The sequence below is a fragment of the Schistocerca piceifrons genome, unplaced genomic scaffold (assembly GCF_021461385.2).
Source record: "Schistocerca piceifrons isolate TAMUIC-IGC-003096 unplaced genomic scaffold, iqSchPice1.1 HiC_scaffold_598, whole genome shotgun sequence".
NCBI classification, from domain to species: domain Eukaryota; kingdom Metazoa; phylum Arthropoda; class Insecta; order Orthoptera; family Acrididae; genus Schistocerca; species Schistocerca piceifrons.
The window spans coordinates 12,832-39,405 of NW_025728839.1; the positions used below are offsets into that span (position 1 = coordinate 12,832).

The 26,574-nt window shown below is 55.2% G+C and overlaps 61 non-coding genes across 61 annotated transcripts; 12 read left to right on the forward strand and 49 right to left on the reverse strand.

Moving 5' to 3' along the window:
- Window positions 1–198: 198 nt before the first annotated feature.
- On the reverse strand, window positions 199–269 carry Trnag-gcc. Its single transcript has one exon. It is a non-coding gene; the product is annotated as a tRNA-Gly (tRNA).
- A 347-nt stretch (window positions 270–616) lies between these two features.
- Window positions 617–688, forward strand: Trnag-ucc. Its single transcript has one exon. It is a non-coding gene; the product is annotated as a tRNA-Gly (tRNA).
- Window positions 689–1,269: 581 nt separating this feature from the next.
- On the reverse strand, window positions 1,270–1,343 carry Trnai-aau. Its single transcript has one exon. It is a non-coding gene; the product is annotated as a tRNA-Ile (tRNA).
- Window positions 1,344–1,541: 198 nt separating this feature from the next.
- On the reverse strand, window positions 1,542–1,613 carry Trnae-uuc. Its single transcript has one exon. It is a non-coding gene; the product is annotated as a tRNA-Glu (tRNA).
- Window positions 1,614–1,916: 303 nt separating this feature from the next.
- Trnam-cau lies at window positions 1,917–1,989 on the reverse strand. Its single transcript has one exon. It is a non-coding gene; the product is annotated as a tRNA-Met (tRNA).
- A 381-nt stretch (window positions 1,990–2,370) lies between these two features.
- Trnag-gcc lies at window positions 2,371–2,441 on the reverse strand. Its single transcript has one exon. It is a non-coding gene; the product is annotated as a tRNA-Gly (tRNA).
- Window positions 2,442–2,788: 347 nt separating this feature from the next.
- Window positions 2,789–2,860, forward strand: Trnag-ucc. Its single transcript has one exon. It is a non-coding gene; the product is annotated as a tRNA-Gly (tRNA).
- A 581-nt stretch (window positions 2,861–3,441) lies between these two features.
- Window positions 3,442–3,515, reverse strand: Trnai-aau. Its single transcript has one exon. It is a non-coding gene; the product is annotated as a tRNA-Ile (tRNA).
- A 198-nt stretch (window positions 3,516–3,713) lies between these two features.
- Trnae-uuc lies at window positions 3,714–3,785 on the reverse strand. The gene has a single exon. It is a non-coding gene; the product is annotated as a tRNA-Glu (tRNA).
- A 303-nt stretch (window positions 3,786–4,088) lies between these two features.
- Trnam-cau lies at window positions 4,089–4,161 on the reverse strand. Its single transcript has one exon. It is a non-coding gene; the product is annotated as a tRNA-Met (tRNA).
- Window positions 4,162–4,542: 381 nt separating this feature from the next.
- Window positions 4,543–4,613, reverse strand: Trnag-gcc. Its single transcript has one exon. It is a non-coding gene; the product is annotated as a tRNA-Gly (tRNA).
- A 347-nt stretch (window positions 4,614–4,960) lies between these two features.
- On the forward strand, window positions 4,961–5,032 carry Trnag-ucc. Its single transcript has one exon. It is a non-coding gene; the product is annotated as a tRNA-Gly (tRNA).
- A 581-nt stretch (window positions 5,033–5,613) lies between these two features.
- Trnai-aau lies at window positions 5,614–5,687 on the reverse strand. The gene has a single exon. It is a non-coding gene; the product is annotated as a tRNA-Ile (tRNA).
- Window positions 5,688–5,885: 198 nt separating this feature from the next.
- Trnae-uuc lies at window positions 5,886–5,957 on the reverse strand. The gene has a single exon. It is a non-coding gene; the product is annotated as a tRNA-Glu (tRNA).
- A 303-nt stretch (window positions 5,958–6,260) lies between these two features.
- Window positions 6,261–6,333, reverse strand: Trnam-cau. Its single transcript has one exon. It is a non-coding gene; the product is annotated as a tRNA-Met (tRNA).
- Window positions 6,334–6,714: 381 nt separating this feature from the next.
- On the reverse strand, window positions 6,715–6,785 carry Trnag-gcc. Its single transcript has one exon. It is a non-coding gene; the product is annotated as a tRNA-Gly (tRNA).
- Window positions 6,786–7,132: 347 nt separating this feature from the next.
- Window positions 7,133–7,204, forward strand: Trnag-ucc. Its single transcript has one exon. It is a non-coding gene; the product is annotated as a tRNA-Gly (tRNA).
- Window positions 7,205–7,785: 581 nt separating this feature from the next.
- On the reverse strand, window positions 7,786–7,859 carry Trnai-aau. Its single transcript has one exon. It is a non-coding gene; the product is annotated as a tRNA-Ile (tRNA).
- A 198-nt stretch (window positions 7,860–8,057) lies between these two features.
- Window positions 8,058–8,129, reverse strand: Trnae-uuc. Its single transcript has one exon. It is a non-coding gene; the product is annotated as a tRNA-Glu (tRNA).
- A 303-nt stretch (window positions 8,130–8,432) lies between these two features.
- On the reverse strand, window positions 8,433–8,505 carry Trnam-cau. The gene has a single exon. It is a non-coding gene; the product is annotated as a tRNA-Met (tRNA).
- A 381-nt stretch (window positions 8,506–8,886) lies between these two features.
- Trnag-gcc lies at window positions 8,887–8,957 on the reverse strand. Its single transcript has one exon. It is a non-coding gene; the product is annotated as a tRNA-Gly (tRNA).
- A 347-nt stretch (window positions 8,958–9,304) lies between these two features.
- Trnag-ucc lies at window positions 9,305–9,376 on the forward strand. Its single transcript has one exon. It is a non-coding gene; the product is annotated as a tRNA-Gly (tRNA).
- A 581-nt stretch (window positions 9,377–9,957) lies between these two features.
- On the reverse strand, window positions 9,958–10,031 carry Trnai-aau. The gene has a single exon. It is a non-coding gene; the product is annotated as a tRNA-Ile (tRNA).
- A 198-nt stretch (window positions 10,032–10,229) lies between these two features.
- Trnae-uuc lies at window positions 10,230–10,301 on the reverse strand. Its single transcript has one exon. It is a non-coding gene; the product is annotated as a tRNA-Glu (tRNA).
- A 303-nt stretch (window positions 10,302–10,604) lies between these two features.
- Window positions 10,605–10,677, reverse strand: Trnam-cau. Its single transcript has one exon. It is a non-coding gene; the product is annotated as a tRNA-Met (tRNA).
- A 381-nt stretch (window positions 10,678–11,058) lies between these two features.
- Window positions 11,059–11,129, reverse strand: Trnag-gcc. The gene has a single exon. It is a non-coding gene; the product is annotated as a tRNA-Gly (tRNA).
- A 347-nt stretch (window positions 11,130–11,476) lies between these two features.
- Trnag-ucc lies at window positions 11,477–11,548 on the forward strand. The gene has a single exon. It is a non-coding gene; the product is annotated as a tRNA-Gly (tRNA).
- Window positions 11,549–12,129: 581 nt separating this feature from the next.
- Window positions 12,130–12,203, reverse strand: Trnai-aau. Its single transcript has one exon. It is a non-coding gene; the product is annotated as a tRNA-Ile (tRNA).
- Window positions 12,204–12,401: 198 nt separating this feature from the next.
- Window positions 12,402–12,473, reverse strand: Trnae-uuc. The gene has a single exon. It is a non-coding gene; the product is annotated as a tRNA-Glu (tRNA).
- Window positions 12,474–12,776: 303 nt separating this feature from the next.
- Window positions 12,777–12,849, reverse strand: Trnam-cau. The gene has a single exon. It is a non-coding gene; the product is annotated as a tRNA-Met (tRNA).
- Window positions 12,850–13,230: 381 nt separating this feature from the next.
- Window positions 13,231–13,301, reverse strand: Trnag-gcc. Its single transcript has one exon. It is a non-coding gene; the product is annotated as a tRNA-Gly (tRNA).
- Window positions 13,302–13,648: 347 nt separating this feature from the next.
- Window positions 13,649–13,720, forward strand: Trnag-ucc. Its single transcript has one exon. It is a non-coding gene; the product is annotated as a tRNA-Gly (tRNA).
- Window positions 13,721–14,301: 581 nt separating this feature from the next.
- Window positions 14,302–14,375, reverse strand: Trnai-aau. Its single transcript has one exon. It is a non-coding gene; the product is annotated as a tRNA-Ile (tRNA).
- Window positions 14,376–14,573: 198 nt separating this feature from the next.
- On the reverse strand, window positions 14,574–14,645 carry Trnae-uuc. Its single transcript has one exon. It is a non-coding gene; the product is annotated as a tRNA-Glu (tRNA).
- Window positions 14,646–14,948: 303 nt separating this feature from the next.
- Window positions 14,949–15,021, reverse strand: Trnam-cau. The gene has a single exon. It is a non-coding gene; the product is annotated as a tRNA-Met (tRNA).
- A 381-nt stretch (window positions 15,022–15,402) lies between these two features.
- Window positions 15,403–15,473, reverse strand: Trnag-gcc. The gene has a single exon. It is a non-coding gene; the product is annotated as a tRNA-Gly (tRNA).
- A 347-nt stretch (window positions 15,474–15,820) lies between these two features.
- On the forward strand, window positions 15,821–15,892 carry Trnag-ucc. The gene has a single exon. It is a non-coding gene; the product is annotated as a tRNA-Gly (tRNA).
- Window positions 15,893–16,473: 581 nt separating this feature from the next.
- On the reverse strand, window positions 16,474–16,547 carry Trnai-aau. The gene has a single exon. It is a non-coding gene; the product is annotated as a tRNA-Ile (tRNA).
- Window positions 16,548–16,745: 198 nt separating this feature from the next.
- On the reverse strand, window positions 16,746–16,817 carry Trnae-uuc. The gene has a single exon. It is a non-coding gene; the product is annotated as a tRNA-Glu (tRNA).
- A 303-nt stretch (window positions 16,818–17,120) lies between these two features.
- Trnam-cau lies at window positions 17,121–17,193 on the reverse strand. The gene has a single exon. It is a non-coding gene; the product is annotated as a tRNA-Met (tRNA).
- A 381-nt stretch (window positions 17,194–17,574) lies between these two features.
- On the reverse strand, window positions 17,575–17,645 carry Trnag-gcc. Its single transcript has one exon. It is a non-coding gene; the product is annotated as a tRNA-Gly (tRNA).
- Window positions 17,646–17,992: 347 nt separating this feature from the next.
- Trnag-ucc lies at window positions 17,993–18,064 on the forward strand. The gene has a single exon. It is a non-coding gene; the product is annotated as a tRNA-Gly (tRNA).
- Window positions 18,065–18,645: 581 nt separating this feature from the next.
- Window positions 18,646–18,719, reverse strand: Trnai-aau. The gene has a single exon. It is a non-coding gene; the product is annotated as a tRNA-Ile (tRNA).
- Window positions 18,720–18,917: 198 nt separating this feature from the next.
- Trnae-uuc lies at window positions 18,918–18,989 on the reverse strand. The gene has a single exon. It is a non-coding gene; the product is annotated as a tRNA-Glu (tRNA).
- Window positions 18,990–19,292: 303 nt separating this feature from the next.
- Window positions 19,293–19,365, reverse strand: Trnam-cau. The gene has a single exon. It is a non-coding gene; the product is annotated as a tRNA-Met (tRNA).
- A 381-nt stretch (window positions 19,366–19,746) lies between these two features.
- Trnag-gcc lies at window positions 19,747–19,817 on the reverse strand. The gene has a single exon. It is a non-coding gene; the product is annotated as a tRNA-Gly (tRNA).
- Window positions 19,818–20,164: 347 nt separating this feature from the next.
- Trnag-ucc lies at window positions 20,165–20,236 on the forward strand. The gene has a single exon. It is a non-coding gene; the product is annotated as a tRNA-Gly (tRNA).
- A 581-nt stretch (window positions 20,237–20,817) lies between these two features.
- Window positions 20,818–20,891, reverse strand: Trnai-aau. The gene has a single exon. It is a non-coding gene; the product is annotated as a tRNA-Ile (tRNA).
- A 198-nt stretch (window positions 20,892–21,089) lies between these two features.
- Trnae-uuc lies at window positions 21,090–21,161 on the reverse strand. Its single transcript has one exon. It is a non-coding gene; the product is annotated as a tRNA-Glu (tRNA).
- Window positions 21,162–21,464: 303 nt separating this feature from the next.
- On the reverse strand, window positions 21,465–21,537 carry Trnam-cau. The gene has a single exon. It is a non-coding gene; the product is annotated as a tRNA-Met (tRNA).
- Window positions 21,538–21,918: 381 nt separating this feature from the next.
- Trnag-gcc lies at window positions 21,919–21,989 on the reverse strand. The gene has a single exon. It is a non-coding gene; the product is annotated as a tRNA-Gly (tRNA).
- A 347-nt stretch (window positions 21,990–22,336) lies between these two features.
- Trnag-ucc lies at window positions 22,337–22,408 on the forward strand. The gene has a single exon. It is a non-coding gene; the product is annotated as a tRNA-Gly (tRNA).
- A 581-nt stretch (window positions 22,409–22,989) lies between these two features.
- Window positions 22,990–23,063, reverse strand: Trnai-aau. The gene has a single exon. It is a non-coding gene; the product is annotated as a tRNA-Ile (tRNA).
- Window positions 23,064–23,261: 198 nt separating this feature from the next.
- Window positions 23,262–23,333, reverse strand: Trnae-uuc. Its single transcript has one exon. It is a non-coding gene; the product is annotated as a tRNA-Glu (tRNA).
- Window positions 23,334–23,636: 303 nt separating this feature from the next.
- On the reverse strand, window positions 23,637–23,709 carry Trnam-cau. Its single transcript has one exon. It is a non-coding gene; the product is annotated as a tRNA-Met (tRNA).
- Window positions 23,710–24,090: 381 nt separating this feature from the next.
- Window positions 24,091–24,161, reverse strand: Trnag-gcc. Its single transcript has one exon. It is a non-coding gene; the product is annotated as a tRNA-Gly (tRNA).
- A 347-nt stretch (window positions 24,162–24,508) lies between these two features.
- On the forward strand, window positions 24,509–24,580 carry Trnag-ucc. Its single transcript has one exon. It is a non-coding gene; the product is annotated as a tRNA-Gly (tRNA).
- Window positions 24,581–25,161: 581 nt separating this feature from the next.
- Window positions 25,162–25,235, reverse strand: Trnai-aau. The gene has a single exon. It is a non-coding gene; the product is annotated as a tRNA-Ile (tRNA).
- A 198-nt stretch (window positions 25,236–25,433) lies between these two features.
- On the reverse strand, window positions 25,434–25,505 carry Trnae-uuc. The gene has a single exon. It is a non-coding gene; the product is annotated as a tRNA-Glu (tRNA).
- Window positions 25,506–25,808: 303 nt separating this feature from the next.
- Window positions 25,809–25,881, reverse strand: Trnam-cau. The gene has a single exon. It is a non-coding gene; the product is annotated as a tRNA-Met (tRNA).
- Window positions 25,882–26,262: 381 nt separating this feature from the next.
- On the reverse strand, window positions 26,263–26,333 carry Trnag-gcc. The gene has a single exon. It is a non-coding gene; the product is annotated as a tRNA-Gly (tRNA).
- Window positions 26,334–26,574: the final 241 nt, after the last annotated feature.

Consider the following 26,574-nt stretch of genomic DNA (forward strand, 5'->3'; position numbering starts at 1 on the left):
CGGAGGCACCCGGACCCAGCAACTTGTGAGGCCAGGCCGACGCTAGTCTGTAGAACATGATGCGAGCGTCCTAGTGGGGACCCGCGAGTGCTGCGTTCTCGGTCCTTCTCAAGGGAAATCCAGCTACACATTCTTGTGGATCGTGCATCTCAAGCGCTCAAGCCACGCGGCAGCATTATCGCGGGAAAAGCAAAATGATGCATCGGCCGGGAATCGAACCCGGGCCGCCCGCGTGGCAGGCGAGCATTCTACCACTGAACCACCGATGCTCGGGCCAGCGGTAACTTGACGCTGCTTGCCGCGCAGATGTCTCAAGGGAAAGTGGGACTGCCGTCAAGCGCCGTAGCATTCTGTGGAAAAGATGCTGCAGACGCTGAATCCTGCACTGCACTGCTCTGCTTAAAAATGCCGCCAGAACGCGGTCCTCTGCGTACTCTTGCGTTGCCGGCGCCCAACTCTTGCCAAAGGATGCGAAGTGTGCGCGGATACGCTGTCCGAATGCGTCTGGATGTGCTCCCCTAGCCTGCCTCGAAATGCGCCTGCCAGGTACGATCACCTTCGGCCGCTGCCGACTGGCGGGAAGCCGACACAGCGCGGACGCGCGGCGCTCGCTTGTGCGGTGGTGGTGTAATGGTCAGCATAGTTGCCTTCCAAGCAGTTGATCCGGGTTCGATTCCCGGCCACCGCAGCAGGCTTTTAATTTCGCGTATGAGTACTTTTGCCACGCGCTCTTAAATTATTGTTTTTTCGCCCTCTTACTCGCTGCATACCAGCCCTTAGTGTGTCTCGACTTGTCTCGACTTTGCTCGGCTGACGCGAGAGCTGACGCTCTCAAATCGGCCTATATCAAAACGACAAGCACGAGAAACGACTGAGAGAGGTAAGGAGGGACACACAGCACGCCCCCTTCATTTCACGGTGGCGTCTCCCTGACCGAATCGGGCTGTAGCTCCGAAAAGAAAGGAGAAACAAAAATAGGAAGTAAAAGTGCCAATAGCGCCCTGTGTTCCCATGCGCTCACCCGCCCAAGTACTGACAAGGGCCAAAGTTGTTACGCATCGGCAATCGGACATTTTCTTTCATTTTCTCTTTATCGGTTGAGAACCAGTGTATTCAAGATATTATGGCCATTGCCGAGTGAATGCTGTAGCGCTCCCCGACGAGTCGGGTTCGGATCCTCTATCAACTTCCACGCAGGGTGATGATCTTTTGGTCACCACACTCGCCAGCTGAAATCGGCGCCGCCTTTTCGTAGTAGGAAAAGAGTAGTGGCCCGTGGGGGGATCGAACCCACGACCTTCGCGTTATTAGCACGACGCTCTAACCAACTGAGCTAGCGGGCCTCGGCAGATGCAGTTGCTCAGCCCTACGCTGGAAACAGGTGGCATGAAGCCGCACACCATTTCTATGGTCGTCGTGTGTCTGCTTCCCTAGTCTATATTCTGCTGACGGTCACGAAACAGTAGCTATATTGCGAGCAGGACGGGAAACGGCCGCTCGGACAGCTCAAACTTGTCACGATTCGTGTGGAAAAAATTCCGTTCCGGTACCGGGAATCGAACCCGGGCCTCCTGGGTGAAAGCCAGGTATCCTAGCCACTAGACCACACCGGATGTGGCCGTTTCGTTCGACCGTTCGTACGGTCGCTTGTCGCATTTCGTGTCGAGTGCCGCGTCGGCGCCCCCCTCTCTTTGCGAGCATTTTTGCACATACTGACTGGCAAGGCGCGCACCTCAAACGTCGCAGAGCAATGCTTTTGGCTTCACGCTCTGCTGGGAGAAGAGGAAAAGGGAAGCTGTAAGTAGCAATAACAGGAAGTAAACATTTTCCCGCTGAAGCGTTGAAACGCTGTGGATAACAAACAAGAAATACGTTGGCGCCCTAGCAACAGCACCACCATGTCACAGAAAATTAAATGCCCCGGGTGAGGATCGAACTCACGACCTTAAGATTATGAGACTTACGCGCTGCCTACTGCGCTACCGAGGCACGGGTGCACCGCTTGTCCTGGAAACTGGGTAAACACCTTACCCAATATTAGACGTAGAGACACTGTACTTCCTGGATAACGTGTTCTGTTGCTACACGTGCACTGCCGGCCCAGTTGATTGCGGTGCTGCTGCTGCTGTTGCAACGATAGGCAGCACTCCTTGTCGTTGAAGTTCAGTGCCTCGGAGGCACCCGGACCCAGCAACTTGTGAGGCCAGGCCGACGCTAGTCTGTAGAACATGATGCGAGCGTCCTAGTGGGGACCCGCGAGTGCTGCGTTCTCGGTCCTTCTCAAGGGAAATCCAGCTACACATTCTTGTGGATCGTGCATCTCAAGCGCTCAAGCCACGCGGCAGCATTATCGCGGGAAAAGCAAAATGATGCATCGGCCGGGAATCGAACCCGGGCCGCCCGCGTGGCAGGCGAGCATTCTACCACTGAACCACCGATGCTCGGGCCAGCGGTAACTTGACGCTGCTTGCCGCGCAGATGTCTCAAGGGAAAGTGGGACTGCCGTCAAGCGCCGTAGCATTCTGTGGAAAAGATGCTGCAGACGCTGAATCCTGCACTGCACTGCTCTGCTTAAAAATGCCGCCAGAACGCGGTCCTCTGCGTACTCTTGCGTTGCCGGCGCCCAACTCTTGCCAAAGGATGCGAAGTGTGCGCGGATACGCTGTCCGAATGCGTCTGGATGTGCTCCCCTAGCCTGCCTCGAAATGCGCCTGCCAGGTACGATCACCTTCGGCCGCTGCCGACTGGCGGGAAGCCGACACAGCGCGGACGCGCGGCGCTCGCTTGTGCGGTGGTGGTGTAATGGTCAGCATAGTTGCCTTCCAAGCAGTTGATCCGGGTTCGATTCCCGGCCACCGCAGCAGGCTTTTAATTTCGCGTATGAGTACTTTTGCCACGCGCTCTTAAATTATTGTTTTTTCGCCCTCTTACTCGCTGCATACCAGCCCTTAGTGTGTCTCGACTTGTCTCGACTTTGCTCGGCTGACGCGAGAGCTGACGCTCTCAAATCGGCCTATATCAAAACGACAAGCACGAGAAACGACTGAGAGAGGTAAGGAGGGACACACAGCACGCCCCCTTCATTTCACGGTGGCGTCTCCCTGACCGAATCGGGCTGTAGCTCCGAAAAGAAAGGAGAAACAAAAATAGGAAGTAAAAGTGCCAATAGCGCCCTGTGTTCCCATGCGCTCACCCGCCCAAGTACTGACAAGGGCCAAAGTTGTTACGCATCGGCAATCGGACATTTTCTTTCATTTTCTCTTTATCGGTTGAGAACCAGTGTATTCAAGATATTATGGCCATTGCCGAGTGAATGCTGTAGCGCTCCCCGACGAGTCGGGTTCGGATCCTCTATCAACTTCCACGCAGGGTGATGATCTTTTGGTCACCACACTCGCCAGCTGAAATCGGCGCCGCCTTTTCGTAGTAGGAAAAGAGTAGTGGCCCGTGGGGGGATCGAACCCACGACCTTCGCGTTATTAGCACGACGCTCTAACCAACTGAGCTAGCGGGCCTCGGCAGATGCAGTTGCTCAGCCCTACGCTGGAAACAGGTGGCATGAAGCCGCACACCATTTCTATGGTCGTCGTGTGTCTGCTTCCCTAGTCTATATTCTGCTGACGGTCACGAAACAGTAGCTATATTGCGAGCAGGACGGGAAACGGCCGCTCGGACAGCTCAAACTTGTCACGATTCGTGTGGAAAAAATTCCGTTCCGGTACCGGGTATCGAACCCGGGCCTCCTGGGTGAAAGCCAGGTATCCTAGCCACTAGACCACACCGGATGTGGCCGTTTCGTTCGACCGTTCGTACGGTCGCTTGTCGCATTTCGTGTCGAGTGCCGCGTCGGCGCCCCCCTCTCTTTGCGAGCATCTTTGCACATACTGACTGGCAAGGCGCGCACCTCAAACGTCGCAGAGCAATGCTTTTGGCTTCACGCTCTGCTGGGAGAAGAGGAAAAGGGAAGCTGTAAGTAGCAATAACAGGAAGTAAACATTTTCCCGCTGAAGCGTTGAAACGCTGTGGATAACAAACAAGAAATACGTTGGCGCCCTAGCAACAGCACCACCATGTCACAGAAAATTAAATGCCCCGGGTGAGGATCGAACTCACGACCTTAAGATTATGAGACTTACGCGCTGCCTACTGCGCTACCGAGGCACGGGTGCACCGCTTGTCCTGGAAACTGGGTAAACACCTTACCCAATATTAGACGTAGAGACACTGTACTTCCTGGATAACGTGTTCTGTTGCTACACGTGCACTGCCGGCCCAGTTGATTGCGGTGCTGCTGCTGCTGTTGCAACGATAGGCAGCACTCCTTGTCGTTGAAGTTCAGTGCCTCGGAGGCACCCGGACCCAGCAACTTGTGAGGCCAGGCCGACGCTAGTCTGTAGAACATGATGCGAGCGTCCTAGTGGGGACCCGCGAGTGCTGCGTTCTCGGTCCTTCTCAAGGGAAATCCAGCTACACATTCTTGTGGATCGTGCATCTCAAGCGCTCAAGCCACGCGGCAGCATTATCGCGGGAAAAGCAAAATGATGCATCGGCCGGGAATCGAACCCGGGCCGCCCGCGTGGCAGGCGAGCATTCTACCACTGAACCACCGATGCTCGGGCCAGCGGTAACTTGACGCTGCTTGCCGCGCAGATGTCTCAAGGGAAAGTGGGACTGCCGTCAAGCGCCGTAGCATTCTGTGGAAAAGATGCTGCAGACGCTGAATCCTGCACTGCACTGCTCTGCTTAAAAATGCCGCCAGAACGCGGTCCTCTGCGTACTCTTGCGTTGCCGGCGCCCAACTCTTGCCAAAGGATGCGAAGTGTGCGCGGATACGCTGTCCGAATGCGTCTGGATGTGCTCCCCTAGCCTGCCTCGAAATGCGCCTGCCAGGTACGATCACCTTCGGCCGCTGCCGACTGGCGGGAAGCCGACACAGCGCGGACGCGCGGTGCTCGCTTGTGCGGTGGTGGTGTAATGGTCAGCATAGTTGCCTTCCAAGCAGTTGATCCGGGTTCGATTCCCGGCCACCGCAGCAGGCTTTTAATTTCGCGTATGAGTACTTTTGCCACGCGCTCTTAAATTATTGTTTTTTCGCCCTCTTACTCGCTGCATACCAGCCCTTAGTGTGTCTCGACTTGTCTCGACTTTGCTCGGCTGACGCGAGAGCTGACGCTCTCAAATCGGCCTATATCAAAACGACAAGCACGAGAAACGACTGAGAGAGGTAAGGAGGGACACACAGCACGCCCCCTTCATTTCACGGTGGCGTCTCCCTGACCGAATCGGGCTGTAGCTCCGAAAAGAAAGGAGAAACAAAAATAGGAAGTAAAAGTGCCAATAGCGCCCTGTGTTCCCATGCGCTCACCCGCCCAAGTACTGACAAGGGCCAAAGTTGTTACGCATCGGCAATCGGACATTTTCTTTCATTTTCTCTTTATCGGTTGAGAACCAGTGTATTCAAGATATTATGGCCATTGCCGAGTGAATGCTGTAGCGCTCCCCGACGAGTCGGGTTCGGATCCTCTATCAACTTCCACGCAGGGTGATGATCTTTTGGTCACCACACTCGCCAGCTGAAATCGGCGCCGCCTTTTCGTAGTAGGAAAAGAGTAGTGGCCCGTGGGGGGATCGAACCCACGACCTTCGCGTTATTAGCACGACGCTCTAACCAACTGAGCTAGCGGGCCTCGGCAGATGCAGTTGCTCAGCCCTACGCTGGAAACAGGTGGCATGAAGCCGCACACCATTTCTATGGTCGTCGTGTGTCTGCTTCCCTAGTCTATATTCTGCTGACGGTCACGAAACAGTAGCTATATTGCGAGCAGGACGGGAAACGGCCGCTCGGACAGCTCAAACTTGTCACGATTCGTGTGGAAAAAATTCCGTTCCGGTACCGGGAATCGAACCCGGGCCTCCTGGGTGAAAGCCAGGTATCCTAGCCACTAGACCACACCGGATGTGGCCGTTTCGTTCGACCGTTCGTACGGTCGCTTGTCGCATTTCGTGTCGAGTGCCGCGTCGGCGCCCCCCTCTCTTTGCGAGCATTTTTGCACATACTGACTGGCAAGGCGCGCACCTCAAACGTCGCAGAGCAATGCTTTTGGCTTCACGCTCTGCTGGGAGAAGAGGAAAAGGGAAGCTGTAAGTAGCAATAACAGGAAGTAAACATTTTCCCGCTGAAGCGTTGAAACGCTGTGGATAACAAACAAGAAATACGTTGGCGCCCTAGCAACAGCACCACCATGTCACAGAAAATTAAATGCCCCGGGTGAGGATCGAACTCACGACCTTAAGATTATGAGACTTACGCGCTGCCTACTGCGCTACCGAGGCACGGGTGCACCGCTTGTCCTGGAAACTGGGTAAACACCTTACCCAATATTAGACGTAGAGACACTGTACTTCCTGGATAACGTGTTCTGTTGCTACACGTGCACTGCCGGCCCAGTTGATTGCGGTGCTGCTGCTGCTGTTGCAACGATAGGCAGCACTCCTTGTCGTTGAAGTTCAGTGCCTCGGAGGCACCCGGACCCAGCAACTTGTGAGGCCAGGCCGACGCTAGTCTGTAGAACATGATGCGAGCGTCCTAGTGGGGACCCGCGAGTGCTGCGTTCTCGGTCCTTCTCAAGGGAAATCCAGCTACACATTCTTGTGGATCGTGCATCTCAAGCGCTCAAGCCACGCGGCAGCATTATCGCGGGAAAAGCAAAATGATGCATCGGCCGGGAATCGAACCCGGGCCGCCCGCGTGGCAGGCGAGCATTCTACCACTGAACCACCGATGCTCGGGCCAGCGGTAACTTGACGCTGCTTGCCGCGCAGATGTCTCAAGGGAAAGTGGGACTGCCGTCAAGCGCCGTAGCATTCTGTGGAAAAGATGCTGCAGACGCTGAATCCTGCACTGCACTGCTCTGCTTAAAAATGCCGCCAGAACGCGGTCCTCTGCGTACTCTTGCGTTGCCGGCGCCCAACTCTTGCCAAAGGATGCGAAGTGTGCGCGGATACGCTGTCCGAATGCGTCTGGATGTGCTCCCCTAGCCTGCCTCGAAATGCGCCTGCCAGGTACGATCACCTTCGGCCGCTGCCGACTGGCGGGAAGCCGACACAGCGCGGACGCGCGGCGCTCGCTTGTGCGGTGGTGGTGTAATGGTCAGCATAGTTGCCTTCCAAGCAGTTGATCCGGGTTCGATTCCCGGCCACCGCAGCAGGCTTTTAATTTCGCGTATGAGTACTTTTGCCACGCGCTCTTAAATTATTGTTTTTTCGCCCTCTTACTCGCTGCATACCAGCCCTTAGTGTGTCTCGACTTGTCTCGACTTTGCTCGGCTGACGCGAGAGCTGACGCTCTCAAATCGGCCTATATCAAAACGACAAGCACGAGAAACGACTGAGAGAGGTAAGGAGGGACACACAGCACGCCCCCTTCATTTCACGGTGGCGTCTCCCTGACCGAATCGGGCTGTAGCTCCGAAAAGAAAGGAGAAACAAAAATAGGAAGTAAAAGTGCCAATAGCGCCCTGTGTTCCCATGCGCTCACCCGCCCAAGTACTGACAAGGGCCAAAGTTGTTACGCATCGGCAATCGGACATTTTCTTTCATTTTCTCTTTATCGGTTGAGAACCAGTGTATTCAAGATATTATGGCCATTGCCGAGTGAATGCTGTAGCGCTCCCCGACGAGTCGGGTTCGGATCCTCTATCAACTTCCACGCAGGGTGATGATCTTTTGGTCACCACACTCGCCAGCTGAAATCGGCGCCGCCTTTTCGTAGTAGGAAAAGAGTAGTGGCCCGTGGGGGGATCGAACCCACGACCTTCGCGTTATTAGCACGACGCTCTAACCAACTGAGCTAGCGGGCCTCAGCAGATGCAGTTGCTCAGCCCTACGCTGGAAACAGGTGGCATGAAGCCGCACACCATTTCTATGGTCGTCGTGTGTCTGCTTCCCTAGTCTATATTCTGCTGACGGTCACGAAACAGTAGCTATATTGCGAGCAGGACGGGAAACGGCCGCTCGGACAGCTCAAACTTGTCACGATTCGTGTGGAAAAAATTCCGTTCCGGTACCGGGAATCGAACCCGGGCCTCCTGGGTGAAAGCCAGGTATCCTAGCCACTAGACCACACCGGATGTGGCCGTTTCGTTCGACCGTTCGTACGGTCGCTTGTCGCATTTCGTGTCGAGTGCCGCGTCGGCGCCCCCCTCTCTTTGCGAGCATTTTTGCACATACTGACTGGCAAGGCGCGCACCTCAAACGTCGCAGAGCAATGCTTTTGGCTTCACGCTCTGCTGGGAGAAGAGGAAAAGGGAAGCTGTAAGTAGCAATAACAGGAAGTAAACATTTTCCCGCTGAAGCGTTGAAACGCTGTGGATAACAAACAAGAAATACGTTGGCGCCCTAGCAACAGCACCACCATGTCACAGAAAATTAAATGCCCCGGGTGAGGATCGAACTCACGACCTTAAGATTATGAGACTTACGCGCTGCCTACTGCGCTACCGAGGCACGGGTGCACCGCTTGTCCTGGAAACTGGGTAAACACCTTACCCAATATTAGACGTAGAGACACTGTACTTCCTGGATAACGTGTTCTGTTGCTACACGTGCACTGCCGGCCCAGTTGATTGCGGTGCTGCTGCTGCTGTTGCAACGATAGGCAGCACTCCTTGTCGTTGAAGTTCAGTGCCTCGGAGGCACCCGGACCCAGCAACTTGTGAGGCCAGGCCGACGCTAGTCTGTAGAACATGATGCGAGCGTCCTAGTGGGGACCCGCGAGTGCTGCGTTCTCGGTCCTTCTCAAGGGAAATCCAGCTACACATTCTTGTGGATCGTGCATCTCAAGCGCTCAAGCCACGCGGCAGCATTATCGCGGGAAAAGCAAAATGATGCATCGGCCGGGAATCGAACCCGGGCCGCCCGCGTGGCAGGCGAGCATTCTACCACTGAACCACCGATGCTCGGGCCAGCGGTAACTTGACGCTGCTTGCCGCGCAGATGTCTCAAGGGAAAGTGGGACTGCCGTCAAGCGCCGTAGCATTCTGTGGAAAAGATGCTGCAGACGCTGAATCCTGCACTGCACTGCTCTGCTTAAAAATGCCGCCAGAACGCGGTCCTCTGCGTACTCTTGCGTTGCCGGCGCCCAACTCTTGCCAAAGGATGCGAAGTGTGCGCGGATACGCTGTCCGAATGCGTCTGGATGTGCTCCCCTAGCCTGCCTCGAAATGCGCCTGCCAGGTACGATCACCTTCGGCCGCTGCCGACTGGCGGGAAGCCGACACAGCGCGGACGCGCGGTGCTCGCTTGTGCGGTGGTGGTGTAATGGTCAGCATAGTTGCCTTCCAAGCAGTTGATCCGGGTTCGATTCCCGGCCACCGCAGCAGGCTTTTAATTTCGCGTATGAGTACTTTTGCCACGCGCTCTTAAATTATTGTTTTTTCGCCCTCTTACTCGCTGCATACCAGCCCTTAGTGTGTCTCGACTTGTCTCGACTTTGCTCGGCTGACGCGAGAGCTGACGCTCTCAAATCGGCCTATATCAAAACGACAAGCACGAGAAACGACTGAGAGAGGTAAGGAGGGACACACAGCACGCCCCCTTCATTTCACGGTGGCGTCTCCCTGACCGAATCGGGCTGTAGCTCCGAAAAGAAAGGAGAAACAAAAATAGGAAGTAAAAGTGCCAATAGCGCCCTGTGTTCCCATGCGCTCACCCGCCCAAGTACTGACAAGGGCCAAAGTTGTTACGCATCGGCAATCGGACATTTTCTTTCATTTTCTCTTTATCGGTTGAGAACCAGTGTATTCAAGATATTATGGCCATTGCCGAGTGAATGCTGTAGCGCTCCCCGACGAGTCGGGTTCGGATCCTCTATCAACTTCCACGCAGGGTGATGATCTTTTGGTCACCACACTCGCCAGCTGAAATCGGCGCCGCCTTTTCGTAGTAGGAAAAGAGTAGTGGCCCGTGGGGGGATCGAACCCACGACCTTCGCGTTATTAGCACGACGCTCTAACCAACTGAGCTAGCGGGCCTCGGCAGATGCAGTTGCTCAGCCCTACGCTGGAAACAGGTGGCATGAAGCCGCACACCATTTCTATGGTCGTCGTGTGTCTGCTTCCCTAGTCTATATTCTGCTGACGGTCACGAAACAGTAGCTATATTGCGAGCAGGACGGGAAACGGCCGCTCGGACAGCTCAAACTTGTCACGATTCGTGTGGAAAAAATTCCGTTCCGGTACCGGGAATCGAACCCGGGCCTCCTGGGTGAAAGCCAGGTATCCTAGCCACTAGACCACACCGGATGTGGCCGTTTCGTTCGACCGTTCGTACGGTCGCTTGTCGCATTTCGTGTCGAGTGCCGCGTCGGCGCCCCCCTCTCTTTGCGAGCATTTTTGCACATACTGACTGGCAAGGCGCGCACCTCAAACGTCGCAGAGCAATGCTTTTGGCTTCACGCTCTGCTGGGAGAAGAGGAAAAGGGAAGCTGTAAGTAGCAATAACAGGAAGTAAACATTTTCCCGCTGAAGCGTTGAAACGCTGTGGATAACAAACAAGAAATACGTTGGCGCCCTAGCAACAGCACCACCATGTCACAGAAAATTAAATGCCCCGGGTGAGGATCGAACTCACGACCTTAAGATTATGAGACTTACGCGCTGCCTACTGCGCTACCGAGGCACGGGTGCACCGCTTGTCCTGGAAACTGGGTAAACACCTTACCCAATATTAGACGTAGAGACACTGTACTTCCTGGATAACGTGTTCTGTTGCTACACGTGCACTGCCGGCCCAGTTGATTGCGGTGCTGCTGCTGCTGTTGCAACGATAGGCAGCACTCCTTGTCGTTGAAGTTCAGTGCCTCGGAGGCACCCGGACCCAGCAACTTGTGAGGCCAGGCCGACGCTAGTCTGTAGAACATGATGCGAGCGTCCTAGTGGGGACCCGCGAGTGCTGCGTTCTCGGTCCTTCTCAAGGGAAATCCAGCTACACATTCTTGTGGATCGTGCATCTCAAGCGCTCAAGCCACGCGGCAGCATTATCGCGGGAAAAGCAAAATGATGCATCGGCCGGGAATCGAACCCGGGCCGCCCGCGTGGCAGGCGAGCATTCTACCACTGAACCACCGATGCTCGGGCCAGCGGTAACTTGACGCTGCTTGCCGCGCAGATGTCTCAAGGGAAAGTGGGACTGCCGTCAAGCGCCGTAGCATTCTGTGGAAAAGATGCTGCAGACGCTGAATCCTGCACTGCACTGCTCTGCTTAAAAATGCCGCCAGAACGCGGTCCTCTGCGTACTCTTGCGTTGCCGGCGCCCAACTCTTGCCAAAGGATGCGAAGTGTGCGCGGATACGCTGTCCGAATGCGTCTGGATGTGCTCCCCTAGCCTGCCTCGAAATGCGCCTGCCAGGTACGATCACCTTCGGCCGCTGCCGACTGGCGGGAAGCCGACACAGCGCGGACGCGCGGTGCTCGCTTGTGCGGTGGTGGTGTAATGGTCAGCATAGTTGCCTTCCAAGCAGTTGATCCGGGTTCGATTCCCGGCCACCGCAGCAGGCTTTTAATTTCGCGTATGAGTACTTTTGCCACGCGCTCTTAAATTATTGTTTTTTCGCCCTCTTACTCGCTGCATACCAGCCCTTAGTGTGTCTCGACTTGTCTCGACTTTGCTCGGCTGACGCGAGAGCTGACGCTCTCAAATCGGCCTATATCAAAACGACAAGCACGAGAAACGACTGAGAGAGGTAAGGAGGGACACACAGCACGCCCCCTTCATTTCACGGTGGCGTCTCCCTGACCGAATCGGGCTGTAGCTCCGAAAAGAAAGGAGAAACAAAAATAGGAAGTAAAAGTGCCAATAGCGCCCTGTGTTCCCATGCGCTCACCCGCCCAAGTACTGACAAGGGCCAAAGTTGTTACGCATCGGCAATCGGACATTTTCTTTCATTTTCTCTTTATCGGTTGAGAACCAGTGTATTCAAGATATTATGGCCATTGCCGAGTGAATGCTGTAGCGCTCCCCGACGAGTCGGGTTCGGATCCTCTATCAACTTCCACGCAGGGTGATGATCTTTTGGTCACCACACTCGCCAGCTGAAATCGGCGCCGCCTTTTCGTAGTAGGAAAAGAGTAGTGGCCCGTGGGGGGATCGAACCCACGACCTTCGCGTTATTAGCACGACGCTCTAACCAACTGAGCTAGCGGGCCTCGGCAGATGCAGTTGCTCAGCCCTACGCTGGAAACAGGTGGCATGAAGCCGCACACCATTTCTATGGTCGTCGTGTGTCTGCTTCCCTAGTCTATATTCTGCTGACGGTCACGAAACAGTAGCTATATTGCGAGCAGGACGGGAAACGGCCGCTCGGACAGCTCAAACTTGTCACGATTCGTGTGGAAAAAATTCCGTTCCGGTACCGGGAATCGAACCCGGGCCTCCTGGGTGAAAGCCAGGTATCCTAGCCACTAGACCACACCGGATGTGGCCGTTTCGTTCGACCGTTCGTACGGTCGCTTGTCGCATTTCGTGTCGAGTGCCGCGTCGGCGCCCCCCTCTCTTTGCGAGCATTTTTGCACATACTGACTGGCAAGGCGCGCACCTCAAACGTCGCAGAGCAATGCTTTTGGCTTCACGCTCTGCTGGGAGAAGAGGAAAAGGGAAGCTGTAAGTAGCAATAACAGGAAGTAAACATTTTCCCGCTGAAGCGTTGAAACGCTGTGGATAACAAACAAGAAATACGTTGGCGCCCTAGCAACAGCACCACCATGTCACAGAAAATTAAATGCCCCGGGTGAGGATCGAACTCACGACCTTAAGATTATGAGACTTACGCGCTGCCTACTGCGCTACCGAGGCACGGGTGCACCGCTTGTCCTGGAAACTGGGTAAACACCTTACCCAATATTAGACGTAGAGACACTGTACTTCCTGGATAACGTGTTCTGTTGCTACACGTGCACTGCCGGCCCAGTTGATTGCGGTGCTGCTGCTGCTGTTGCAACGATAGGCAGCACTCCTTGTCGTTGAAGTTCAGTGCCTCGGAGGCACCCGGACCCAGCAACTTGTGAGGCCAGGCCGACGCTAGTCTGTAGAACATGATGCGAGCGTCCTAGTGGGGACCCGCGAGTGCTGCGTTCTCGGTCCTTCTCAAGGGAAATCCAGCTACACATTCTTGTGGATCGTGCATCTCAAGCGCTCAAGCCACGCGGCAGCATTATCGCGGGAAAAGCAAAATGATGCATCGGCCGGGAATCGAACCCGGGCCGCCCGCGTGGCAGGCGAGCATTCTACCACTGAACCACCGATGCTCGGGCCAGCGGTAACTTGACGCTGCTTGCCGCGCAGATGTCTCAAGGGAAAGTGGGACTGCCGTCAAGCGCCGTAGCATTCTGTGGAAAAGATGCTGCAGACGCTGAATCCTGCACTGCACTGCTCTGCTTAAAAATGCCGCCAGAACGCGGTCCTCTGCGTACTCTTGCGTTGCCGGCGCCCAACTCTTGCCAAAGGATGCGAAGTGTGCGCGGATACGCTGTCCGAATGCGTCTGGATGTGCTCCCCTAGCCTGCCTCGAAATGCGCCTGCCAGGTACGATCACCTTCGGCCGCTGCCGACTGGCGGGAAGCCGACACAGCGCGGACGCGCGGTGCTCGCTTGTGCGGTGGTGGTGTAATGGTCAGCATAGTTGCCTTCCAAGCAGTTGATCCGGGTTCGATTCCCGGCCACCGCAGCAGGCTTTTAATTTCGCGTATGAGTACTTTTGCCACGCGCTCTTAAATTATTGTTTTTTCGCCCTCTTACTCGCTGCATACCAGCCCTTAGTGTGTCTCGACTTGTCTCGACTTTGCTCGGCTGACGCGAGAGCTGACGCTCTCAAATCGGCCTATATCAAAACGACAAGCACGAGAAACGACTGAGAGAGGTAAGGAGGGACACACAGCACGCCCCCTTCATTTCACGGTGGCGTCTCCCTGACCGAATCGGGCTGTAGCTCCGAAAAGAAAGGAGAAACAAAAATAGGAAGTAAAAGTGCCAATAGCGCCCTGTGTTCCCATGCGCTCACCCGCCCAAGTACTGACAAGGGCCAAAGTTGTTACGCATCGGCAATCGGACATTTTCTTTCATTTTCTCTTTATCGGTTGAGAACCAGTGTATTCAAGATATTATGGCCATTGCCGAGTGAATGCTGTAGCGCTCCCCGACGAGTCGGGTTCGGATCCTCTATCAACTTCCACGCAGGGTGATGATCTTTTGGTCACCACACTCGCCAGCTGAAATCGGCGCCGCCTTTTCGTAGTAGGAAAAGAGTAGTGGCCCGTGGGGGGATCGAACCCACGACCTTCGCGTTATTAGCACGACGCTCTAACCAACTGAGCTAGCGGGCCTCGGCAGATGCAGTTGCTCAGCCCTACGCTGGAAACAGGTGGCATGAAGCCGCACACCATTTCTATGGTCGTCGTGTGTCTGCTTCCCTAGTCTATATTCTGCTGACGGTCACGAAACAGTAGCTATATTGCGAGCAGGACGGGAAACGGCCGCTCGGACAGCTCAAACTTGTCACGATTCGTGTGGAAAAAATTCCGTTCCGGTACCGGGAATCGAACCCGGGCCTCCTGGGTGAAAGCCAGGTATCCTAGCCACTAGACCACACCGGATGTGGCCGTTTCGTTCGACCGTTCGTACGGTCGCTTGTCGCATTTCGTGTCGAGTGCCGCGTCGGCGCCCCCCTCTCTTTGCGAGCATTTTTGCACATACTGACTGGCAAGGCGCGCACCTCAAACGTCGCAGAGCAATGCTTTTGGCTTCACGCTCTGCTGGGAGAAGAGGAAAAGGGAAGCTGTAAGTAGCAATAACAGGAAGTAAACATTTTCCCGCTGAAGCGTTGAAACGCTGTGGATAACAAACAAGAAATACGTTGGCGCCCTAGCAACAGCACCACCATGTCACAGAAAATTAAATGCCCCGGGTGAGGATCGAACTCACGACCTTAAGATTATGAGACTTACGCGCTGCCTACTGCGCTACCGAGGCACGGGTGCACCGCTTGTCCTGGAAACTGGGTAAACACCTTACCCAATATTAGACGTAGAGACACTGTACTTCCTGGATAACGTGTTCTGTTGCTACACGTGCACTGCCGGCCCAGTTGATTGCGGTGCTGCTGCTGCTGTTGCAACGATAGGCAGCACTCCTTGTCGTTGAAGTTCAGTGCCTCGGAGGCACCCGGACCCAGCAACTTGTGAGGCCAGGCCGACGCTAGTCTGTAGAACATGATGCGAGCGTCCTAGTGGGGACCCGCGAGTGCTGCGTTCTCGGTCCTTCTCAAGGGAAATCCAGCTACACATTCTTGTGGATCGTGCATCTCAAGCGCTCAAGCCACGCGGCAGCATTATCGCGGGAAAAGCAAAATGATGCATCGGCCGGGAATCGAACCCGGGCCGCCCGCGTGGCAGGCGAGCATTCTACCACTGAACCACCGATGCTCGGGCCAGCGGTAACTTGACGCTGCTTGCCGCGCAGATGTCTCAAGGGAAAGTGGGACTGCCGTCAAGCGCCGTAGCATTCTGTGGAAAAGATGCTGCAGACGCTGAATCCTGCACTGCACTGCTCTGCTTAAAAATGCCGCCAGAACGCGGTCCTCTGCGTACTCTTGCGTTGCCGGCGCCCAACTCTTGCCAAAGGATGCGAAGTGTGCGCGGATACGCTGTCCGAATGCGTCTGGATGTGCTCCCCTAGCCTGCCTCGAAATGCGCCTGCCAGGTACGATCACCTTCGGCCGCTGCCGACTGGCGGGAAGCCGACACAGCGCGGACGCGCGGTGCTCGCTTGTGCGGTGGTGGTGTAATGGTCAGCATAGTTGCCTTCCAAGCAGTTGATCCGGGTTCGATTCCCGGCCACCGCAGCAGGCTTTTAATTTCGCGTATGAGTACTTTTGCCACGCGCTCTTAAATTATTGTTTTTTCGCCCTCTTACTCGCTGCATACCAGCCCTTAGTGTGTCTCGACTTGTCTCGACTTTGCTCGGCTGACGCGAGAGCTGACGCTCTCAAATCGGCCTATATCAAAACGACAAGCACGAGAAACGACTGAGAGAGGTAAGGAGGGACACACAGCACGCCCCCTTCATTTCACGGTGGCGTCTCCCTGACCGAATCGGGCTGTAGCTCCGAAAAGAAAGGAGAAACAAAAATAGGAAGTAAAAGTGCCAATAGCGCCCTGTGTTCCCATGCGCTCACCCGCCCAAGTACTGACAAGGGCCAAAGTTGTTACGCATCGGCAATCGGACATTTTCTTTCATTTTCTCTTTATCGGTTGAGAACCAGTGTATTCAAGATATTATGGCCATTGCCGAGTGAATGCTGTAGCGCTCCCCGACGAGTCGGGTTCGGATCCTCTATCAACTTCCACGCAGGGTGATGATCTTTTGGTCACCACACTCGCCAGCTGAAATCGGCGCCGCCTTTTCGTAGTAGGAAAAGAGTAGTGGCCCGTGGGGGGATCGAACCCACGACCTTCGCGTTATTAGCACGACGCTCTAACCAACTGAGCTAGCGGGCCTCGGCAGATGCAGTTGCTCAGCCCTACGCTGGAAACAGGTGGCATGAAGCCGCACACCATTTCTATGGTCGTCGTGTGTCTGCTTCCCTAGTCTATATTCTGCTGACGGTCACGAAACAGTAGCTATATTGCGAGCAGGACGGGAAACGGCCGCTCGGACAGCTCAAACTTGTCACGATTCGTGTGGAAAAAATTCCGTTCCGGTACCGGGAATCGAACCCGGGCCTCCTGGGTGAAAGTCAGGTATCCTAGCCACTAGACCACACCGGATGTGGCCGTTTCGTTCGACCGTTCGTACGGTCGCTTGTCGCATTTCGTGTCGAGTGCCGCGTCGGCGCCCCCCTCTCTTTGCGAGCATTTTTGCACATACTGACTGGCAAGGCGCGCACCTCAAACGTCGCAGAGCAATGCTTTTGGCTTCACGCTCTGCTGGGAGAAGAGGAAAAGGGAAGCTGTAAGTAGCAATAACAGGAAGTAAACATTTTCCCGCTGAAGCGTTGAAACGCTGTGGATAACAAACAAGAAATACGTTGGCGCCCTAGCAACAGCACCACCATGTCACAGAAAATTAAATGCCCCGGGTGAGGATCGAACTCACGACCTTAAGATTATGAGACTTACGCGCTGCCTACTGCGCTACCGAGGCACGGGTGCACCGCTTGTCCTGGAAACTGGGTAAACACCTTACCCAATATTAGACGTAGAGACACTGTACTTCCTGGATAACGTGTTCTGTTGCTACACGTGCACTGCCGGCCCAGTTGATTGCGGTGCTGCTGCTGCTGTTGCAACGATAGGCAGCACTCCTTGTCGTTGAAGTTCAGTGCCTCGGAGGCACCCGGACCCAGCAACTTGTGAGGCCAGGCCGACGCTAGTCTGTAGAACATGATGCGAGCGTCCTAGTGGGGACCCGCGAGTGCTGCGTTCTCGGTCCTTCTCAAGGGAAATCCAGCTACACATTCTTGTGGATCGTGCATCTCAAGCGCTCAAGCCACGCGGCAGCATTATCGCGGGAAAAGCAAAATGATGCATCGGCCGGGAATCGAACCCGGGCCGCCCGCGTGGCAGGCGAGCATTCTACCACTGAACCACCGATGCTCGGGCCAGCGGTAACTTGACGCTGCTTGCCGCGCAGATGTCTCAAGGGAAAGTGGGACTGCCGTCAAGCGCCGTAGCATTCTGTGGAAAAGATGCTGCAGACGCTGAATCCTGCACTGCACTGCTCTGCTTAAAAATGCCGCCAGAACGCGGTCCTCTGCGTACTCTTGCGTTGCCGGCGCCCAACTCTTGCCAAAGGATGCGAAGTGTGCGCGGATACGCTGTCCGAATGCGTCTGGATGTGCTCCCCTAGCCTGCCTCGAAATGCGCCTGCCAGGTACGATCACCTTCGGCCGCTGCCGACTGGCGGGAAGCCGACACAGCGCGGACGCGCGGTGCTCGCTTGTGCGGTGGTGGTGTAATGGTCAGCATAGTTGCCTTCCAAGCAGTTGATCCGGGTTCGATTCCCGGCCACCGCAGCAGGCTTTTAATTTCGCGTATGAGTACTTTTGCCACGCGCTCTTAAATTATTGTTTTTTCGCCCTCTTACTCGCTGCATACCAGCCCTTAGTGTGTCTCGACTTGTCTCGACTTTGCTCGGCTGACGCGAGAGCTGACGCTCTCAAATCGGCCTATATCAAAACGACAAGCACGAGAAACGACTGAGAGAGGTAAGGAGGGACACACAGCACGCCCCCTTCATTTCACGGTGGCGTCTCCCTGACCGAATCGGGCTGTAGCTCCGAAAAGAAAGGAGAAACAAAAATAGGAAGTAAAAGTGCCAATAGCGCCCTGTGTTCCCATGCGCTCACCCGCCCAAGTACTGACAAGGGCCAAAGTTGTTACGCATCGGCAATCGGACATTTTCTTTCATTTTCTCTTTATCGGTTGAGAACCAGTGTATTCAAGATATTATGGCCATTGCCGAGTGAATGCTGTAGCGCTCCCCGACGAGTCGGGTTCGGATCCTCTATCAACTTCCACGCAGGGTGATGATCTTTTGGTCACCACACTCGCCAGCTGAAATCGGCGCCGCCTTTTCGTAGTAGGAAAAGAGTAGTGGCCCGTGGGGGGATCGAACCCACGACCTTCGCGTTATTAGCACGACGCTCTAACCAACTGAGCTAGCGGGCCTCGGCAGATGCAGTTGCTCAGCCCTACGCTGGAAACAGGTGGCATGAAGCCGCACACCATTTCTATGGTCGTCGTGTGTCTGCTTCCCTAGTCTATATTCTGCTGACGGTCACGAAACAGTAGCTATATTGCGAGCAGGACGGGAAACGGCCGCTCGGACAGCTCAAACTTGTCACGATTCGTGTGGAAAAAATTCCGTTCCGGTACCGGGAATCGAACCCGGGCCTCCTGGGTGAAAGCCAGGTATCCTAGCCACTAGACCACACCGGATGTGGCCGTTTCGTTCGACCGTTCGTACGGTCGCTTGTCGCATTTCGTGTCGAGTGCCGCGTCGGCGCCCCCCTCTCTTTGCGAGCATTTTTGCACATACTGACTGGCAAGGCGCGCACCTCAAACGTCGCAGAGCAATGCTTTTGGCTTCACGCTCTGCTGGGAGAAGAGGAAAAGGGAAGCTGTAAGTAGCAATAACAGGAAGTAAACATTTTCCCGCTGAAGCGTTGAAACGCTGTGGATAACAAACAAGAAATACGTTGGCGCCCTAGCAACAGCACCACCATGTCACAGAAAATTAAATGCCCCGGGTGAGGATCGAACTCACGACCTTAAGATTATGAGACTTACGCGCTGCCTACTGCGCTACCGAGGCACGGGTGCACCGCTTGTCCTGGAAACTGGGTAAACACCTTACCCAATATTAGACGTAGAGACACTGTACTTCCTGGATAACGTGTTCTGTTGCTACACGTGCACTGCCGGCCCAGTTGATTGCGGTGCTGCTGCTGCTGTTGCAACGATAGGCAGCACTCCTTGTCGTTGAAGTTCAGTGCCTCGGAGGCACCCGGACCCAGCAACTTGTGAGGCCAGGCCGACGCTAGTCTGTAGAACATGATGCGAGCGTCCTAGTGGGGACCCGCGAGTGCTGCGTTCTCGGTCCTTCTCAAGGGAAATCCAGCTACACATTCTTGTGGATCGTGCATCTCAAGCGCTCAAGCCACGCGGCAGCATTATCGCGGGAAAAGCAAAATGATGCATCGGCCGGGAATCGAACCCGGGCCGCCCGCGTGGCAGGCGAGCATTCTACCACTGAACCACCGATGCTCGGGCCAGCGGTAACTTGACGCTGCTTGCCGCGCAGATGTCTCAAGGGAAAGTGGGACTGCCGTCAAGCGCCGTAGCATTCTGTGGAAAAGATGCTGCAGACGCTGAATCCTGCACTGCACTGCTCTGCTTAAAAATGCCGCCAGAACGCGGTCCTCTGCGTACTCTTGCGTTGCCGGCGCCCAACTCTTGCCAAAGGATGCGAAGTGTGCGCGGATACGCTGTCCGAATGCGTCTGGATGTGCTCCCCTAGCCTGCCTCGAAATGCGCCTGCCAGGTACGATCACCTTCGGCCGCTGCCGACTGGCGGGAAGCCGACACAGCGCGGACGCGCGGTGCTCGCTTGTGCGGTGGTGGTGTAATGGTCAGCATAGTTGCCTTCCAAGCAGTTGATCCGGGTTCGATTCCCGGCCACCGCAGCAGGCTTTTAATTTCGCGTATGAGTACTTTTGCCACGCGCTCTTAAATTATTGTTTTTTCGCCCTCTTACTCGCTGCATACCAGCCCTTAGTGTGTCTCGACTTGTCTCGACTTTGCTCGGCTGACGCGAGAGCTGACGCTCTCAAATCGGCCTATATCAAAACGACAAGCACGAGAAACGACTGAGAGAGGTAAGGAGGGACACACAGCACGCCCCCTTCATTTCACGGTGGCGTCTCCCTGACCGAATCGGGCTGTAGCTCCGAAAAGAAAGGAGAAACAAAAATAGGAAGTAAAAGTGCCAATAGCGCCCTGTGTTCCCATGCGCTCACCCGCCCAAGTACTGACAAGGGCCAAAGTTGTTACGCATCGGCAATCGGACATTTTCTTTCATTTTCTCTTTATCGGTTGAGAACCAGTGTATTCAAGATATTATGGCCATTGCCGAGTGAATGCTGTAGCGCTCCCCGACGAGTCGGGTTCGGATCCTCTATCAACTTCCACGCAGGGTGATGATCTTTTGGTCACCACACTCGCCAGCTGAAATCGGCGCCGCCTTTTCGTAGTAGGAAAAGAGTAGTGGCCCGTGGGGGGATCGAACCCACGACCTTCGCGTTATTAGCACGACGCTCTAACCAACTGAGCTAGCGGGCCTCGGCAGATGCAGTTGCTCAGCCCTACGCTGGAAACAGGTGGCATGAAGCCGCACACCATTTCTATGGTCGTCGTGTGTCTGCTTCCCTAGTCTATATTCTGCTGACGGTCACGAAACAGTAGCTATATTGCGAGCAGGACGGGAAACGGCCGCTCGGACAGCTCAAACTTGTCACGATTCGTGTGGAAAAAATTCCGTTCCGGTACCGGGAATCGAACCCGGGCCTCCTGGGTGAAAGCCAGGTATCCTAGCCACTAGACCACACCGGATGTGGCCGTTTCGTTCGACCGTTCGTACGGTCGCTTGTCGCATTTCGTGTCGAGTGCCGCGTCGGCGCCCCCCTCTCTTTGCGAGCATTTTTGCACATACTGACTGGCAAGGCGCGCACCTCAAACGTCGCAGAGCAATGCTTTTGGCTTCACGCTCTGCTGGGAGAAGAGGAAAAGGGAAGCTGTAAGTAGCAATAACAGGAAGTAAACATTTTCCCGCTGAAGCGTTGAAACGCTGTGGATAACAAACAAGAAATACGTTGGCGCCCTAGCAACAGCACCACCATGTCACAGAAAATTAAATGCCCCGGGTGAGGATCGAACTCACGACCTTAAGATTATGAGACTTACGCGCTGCCTACTGCGCTACCGAGGCACGGGTGCACCGCTTGTCCTGGAAACTGGGTAAACACCTTACCCAATATTAGACGTAGAGACACTGTACTTCCTGGATAACGTGTTCTGTTGCTACACGTGCACTGCCGGCCCAGTTGATTGCGGTGCTGCTGCTGCTGTTGCAACGATAGGCAGCACTCCTTGTCGTTGAAGTTCAGTGCCTCGGAGGCACCCGGACCCAGCAACTTGTGAGGCCAGGCCGACGCTAGTCTGTAGAACATGATGCGAGCGTCCTAGTGGGGACCCGCGAGTGCTGCGTTCTCGGTCCTTCTCAAGGGAAATCCAGCTACACATTCTTGTGGATCGTGCATCTCAAGCGCTCAAGCCACGCGGCAGCATTATCGCGGGAAAAGCAAAATGATGCATCGGCCGGGAATCGAACCCGGGCCGCCCGCGTGGCAGGCGAGCATTCTACCACTGAACCACCGATGCTCGGGCCAGCGGTAACTTGACGCTGCTTGCCGCGCAGATGTCTCAAGGGAAAGTGGGACTGCCGTCAAGCGCCGTAGCATTCTGTGGAAAAGATGCTGCAGACGCTGAATCCTGCACTGCACTGCTCTGCTTAAAAATGCCGCCAGAACGCGGTCCTCTGCGTACTCTTGCGTTGCCGGCGCCCAACTCTTGCCAAAGGATGCGAAGTGTGCGCGGATACGCTGTCCGAATGCGTCTGGATGTGCTCCCCTAGCCTGCCTCGAAATGCGCCTGCCAGGTACGATCACCTTCGGCCGCTGCCGACTGGCGGGAAGCCGACACAGCGCGGACGCGCGGTGCTCGCTTGTGCGGTGGTGGTGTAATGGTCAGCATAGTTGCCTTCCAAGCAGTTGATCCGGGTTCGATTCCCGGCCACCGCAGCAGGCTTTTAATTTCGCGTATGAGTACTTTTGCCACGCGCTCTTAAATTATTGTTTTTTCGCCCTCTTACTCGCTGCATACCAGCCCTTAGTGTGTCTCGACTTGTCTCGACTTTGCTCGGCTGACGCGAGAGCTGACGCTCTCAAATCGGCCTATATCAAAACGACAAGCACGAGAAACGACTGAGAGAGGTAAGGAGGGACACACAGCACGCCCCCTTCATTTCACGGTGGCGTCTCCCTGACCGAATCGGGCTGTAGCTCCGAAAAGAAAGGAGAAACAAAAATAGGAAGTAAAAGTGCCAATAGCGCCCTGTGTTCCCATGCGCTCACCCGCCCAAGTACTGACAAGGGCCAAAGTTGTTACGCATCGGCAATCGGACATTTTCTTTCATTTTCTCTTTATCGGTTGAGAACCAGTGTATTCAAGATATTATGGCCATTGCCGAGTGAATGCTGTAGCGCTCCCCGACGAGTCGGGTTCGGATCCTCTATCAACTTCCACGCAGGGTGATGATCTTTTGGTCACCACACTCGCCAGCTGAAATCGGCGCCGCCTTTTCGTAGTAGGAAAAGAGTAGTGGCCCGTGGGGGGATCGAACCCACGACCTTCGCGTTATTAGCACGACGCTCTAACCAACTGAGCTAGCGGGCCTCGGCAGATGCAGTTGCTCAGCCCTACGCTGGAAACAGGTGGCATGAAGCCGCACACCATTTCTATGGTCGTCGTGTGTCTGCTTCCCTAGTCTATATTCTGCTGACGGTCACGAAACAGTAGCTATATTGCGAGCAGGACGGGAAACGGCCGCTCGGACAGCTCAAACTTGTCACGATTCGTGTGGAAAAAATTCCGTTCCGGTACCGGGAATCGAACCCGGGCCTCCTGGGTGAAAGCCAGGTATCCTAGCCACTAGACCACACCGGATGTGGCCGTTTCGTTCGACCGTTCGTACGGTCGCTTGTCGCATTTCGTGTCGAGTGCCGCGTCGGCGCCCCCCTCTCTTTGCGAGCATTTTTGCACATACTGACTGGCAAGGCGCGCACCTCAAACGTCGCAGAGCAATGCTTTTGGCTTCACGCTCTGCTGGGAGAAGAGGAAAAGGGAAGCTGTAAGTAGCAATAACAGGAAGTAAACATTTTCCCGCTGAAGCGTTGAAACGCTGTGGATAACAAACAAGAAATACGTTGGCGCCCTAGCAACAGCACCACCATGTCACAGAAAATTAAATGCCCCGGGTGAGGATCGAACTCACGACCTTAAGATTATGAGACTTACGCGCTGCCTACTGCGCTACCGAGGCACGGGTGCACCGCTTGTCCTGGAAACTGGGTAAACACCTTACCCAATATTAGACGTAGAGACACTGTACTTCCTGGATAACGTGTTCTGTTGCTACACGTGCACTGCCGGCCCAGTTGATTGCGGTGCTGCTGCTGCTGTTGCAACGATAGGCAGCACTCCTTGTCGTTGAAGTTCAGTGCCTCGGAGGCACCCGGACCCAGCAACTTGTGAGGCCAGGCCGACGCTAGTCTGTAGAACATGATGCGAGCGTCCTAGTGGGGACCCGCGAGTGCTGCGTTCTCGGTCCTTCTCAAGGGAAATCCAGCTACACATTCTTGTGGATCGTGCATCTCAAGCGCTCAAGCCACGCGGCAGCATTATCGCGGGAAAAGCAAAATGATGCATCGGCCGGGAATCGAACCCGGGCCGCCCGCGTGGCAGGCGAGCATTCTACCACTGAACCACCGATGCTCGGGCCAGCGGTAACTTGACGCTGCTTGCCGCGCAGATGTCTCAAGGGAAAGTGGGACTGCCGTCAAGCGCCGTAGCATTCTGTGGAAAAGATGCTGCAGACGCTGAATCCTGCACTGCACTGCTCTGCTTAAAAATGCCGCCAGAACGCGGTCCTCTGCGTACTCTTGCGTTGCCGGCGCCCAACTCTTGCCAAAGGATGCGAAGTGTGCGCGGATACGCTGTCCGAATGCGTCTGGATGTGCTCCCCTAGCCTGCCTCGAAATGCGCCTGCCAGGTACGATCACCTTCGGCCGCTGCCGACTGGCGGGAAGCCGACACAGCGCGGACGCGCGGCGCTCGCTTGTGCGGTGGTGGTGTAATGGTCAGCATAGTTGCCTTCCAAGCAGTTGATCCGGGTTCGATTCCCGGCCACCGCAGCAGGCTTTTAATTTCGCGTATGAGTACTTTTGCCACGCGCTCTTAAATTATTGTTTTTTCGCCCTCTTACTCGCTGCATACCAGCCCTTAGTGTGTCTCGACTTGTCTCGACTTTGCTCGGCTGACGCGAGAGCTGACGCTCTCAAATCGGCCTATATCAAAACGACAAGCACGAGAAACGACTGAGAGAGGTAAGGAGGGACACACAGCACGCCCCCTTCATTTCACGGTGGCGTCTCCCTGACCGAATCGGGCTGTAGCTCCGAAAAGAAAGGAGAAACAAAAATAGGAAGTAAAAGTGCCAATAGCGCCCTGTGTTCCCATGCGCTCACCCGCCCAAGTACTGACAAGGGCCAAAGTTGTTACGCATCGGCAATCGGACATTTTCTTTCATTTTCTCTTTATCGGTTGAGAACCAGTGTATTCAAGATATTATGGCCATTGCCGAGTGAATGCTGTAGCGCTCCCCGACGAGTCGGGTTCGGATCCTCTATCAACTTCCACGCAGGGTGATGATCTTTTGGTCACCACACTCGCCAGCTGAAATCGGCGCCGCCTTTTCGTAGTAGGAAAAGAGTAGTGGCCCGTGGGGGGATCGAACCCACGACCTTCGCGTTATTAGCACGACGCTCTAACCAACTGAGCTAGCGGGCCTCGGCAGATGCAGTTGCTCAGCCCTACGCTGGAAACAGGTGGCATGAAGCCGCACACCATTTCTATGGTCGTCGTGTGTCTGCTTCCCTAGTCTATATTCTGCTGACGGTCACGAAACAGTAGCTATATTGCGAGCAGGACGGGAAACGGCCGCTCGGACAGCTCAAACTTGTCACGATTCGTGTGGAAAAAATTCCGTTCCGGTACCGGGAATCGAACCCGGGCCTCCTGGGTGAAAGCCAGGTATCCTAGCCACTAGACCACACCGGATGTGGCCGTTTCGTTCGACCGTTCGTACGGTCGCTTGTCGCATTTCGTGTCGAGTGCCGCGTCGGCGCCCCCCTCTCTTTGCGAGCATTTTTGCACATACTGACTGGCAAGGCGCGCACCTCAAACGTCGCAGAGCAATGCTTTTGGCTTCACGCTCTGCTGGGAGAAGAGGAAAAGGGAAGCTGTAAGTAGCAATAACAGGAAGTAAACATTTTCCCGCTGAAGCGTTGAAACGCTGTGGATAACAAACAAGAAATACGTTGGCGCCCTAGCAACAGCACCACCATGTCACAGAAAATTAAATGCCCCGGGTGAGGATCGAACTCACGACCTTAAGATTATGAGACTTACGCGCTGCCTACTGCGCTACCGAGGCACGGGTGCACCGCTTGTCCTGGAAACTGGGTAAACACCTTACCCAATATTAGACGTAGAGACACTGTACTTCCTGGATAACGTGTTCTGTTGCTACACGTGCACTGCCGGCCCAGTTGATTGCGGTGCTGCTGCTGCTGTTGCAACGATAGGCAGCACTCCTTGTCGTTGAAGTTCAGTGCCTCGGAGGCACCCGGACCCAGCAACTTGTGAGGCCAGGCCGACGCTAGTCTGTAGAACATGATGCGAGCGTCCTAGTGGGGACCCGCGAGTGCTGCGTTCTCGGTCCTTCTCAAGGGAAATCCAGCTACACATTCTTGTGGATCGTGCATCTCAAGCGCTCAAGCCACGCGGCAGCATTATCGCGGGAAAAGCAAAATGATGCATCGGCCGGGAATCGAACCCGGGCCGCCCGCGTGGCAGGCGAGCATTCTACCACTGAACCACCGATGCTCGGGCCAGCGGTAACTTGACGCTGCTTGCCGCGCAGATGTCTCAAGGGAAAGTGGGACTGCCGTCAAGCGCCGTAGCATTCTGTGGAAAAGATGCTGCAGACGCTGAATCCTGCACTGCACTGCTCTGCTTAAAAATGCCGCCAGAACGCGGTCCTCTGCGTACTCTTGCGTTGCCGGCGCCCAACTCTTGCCAAAGGATGCGAAGTGTGCGCGGATACGCTGTCCGAATGCGTCTGGAT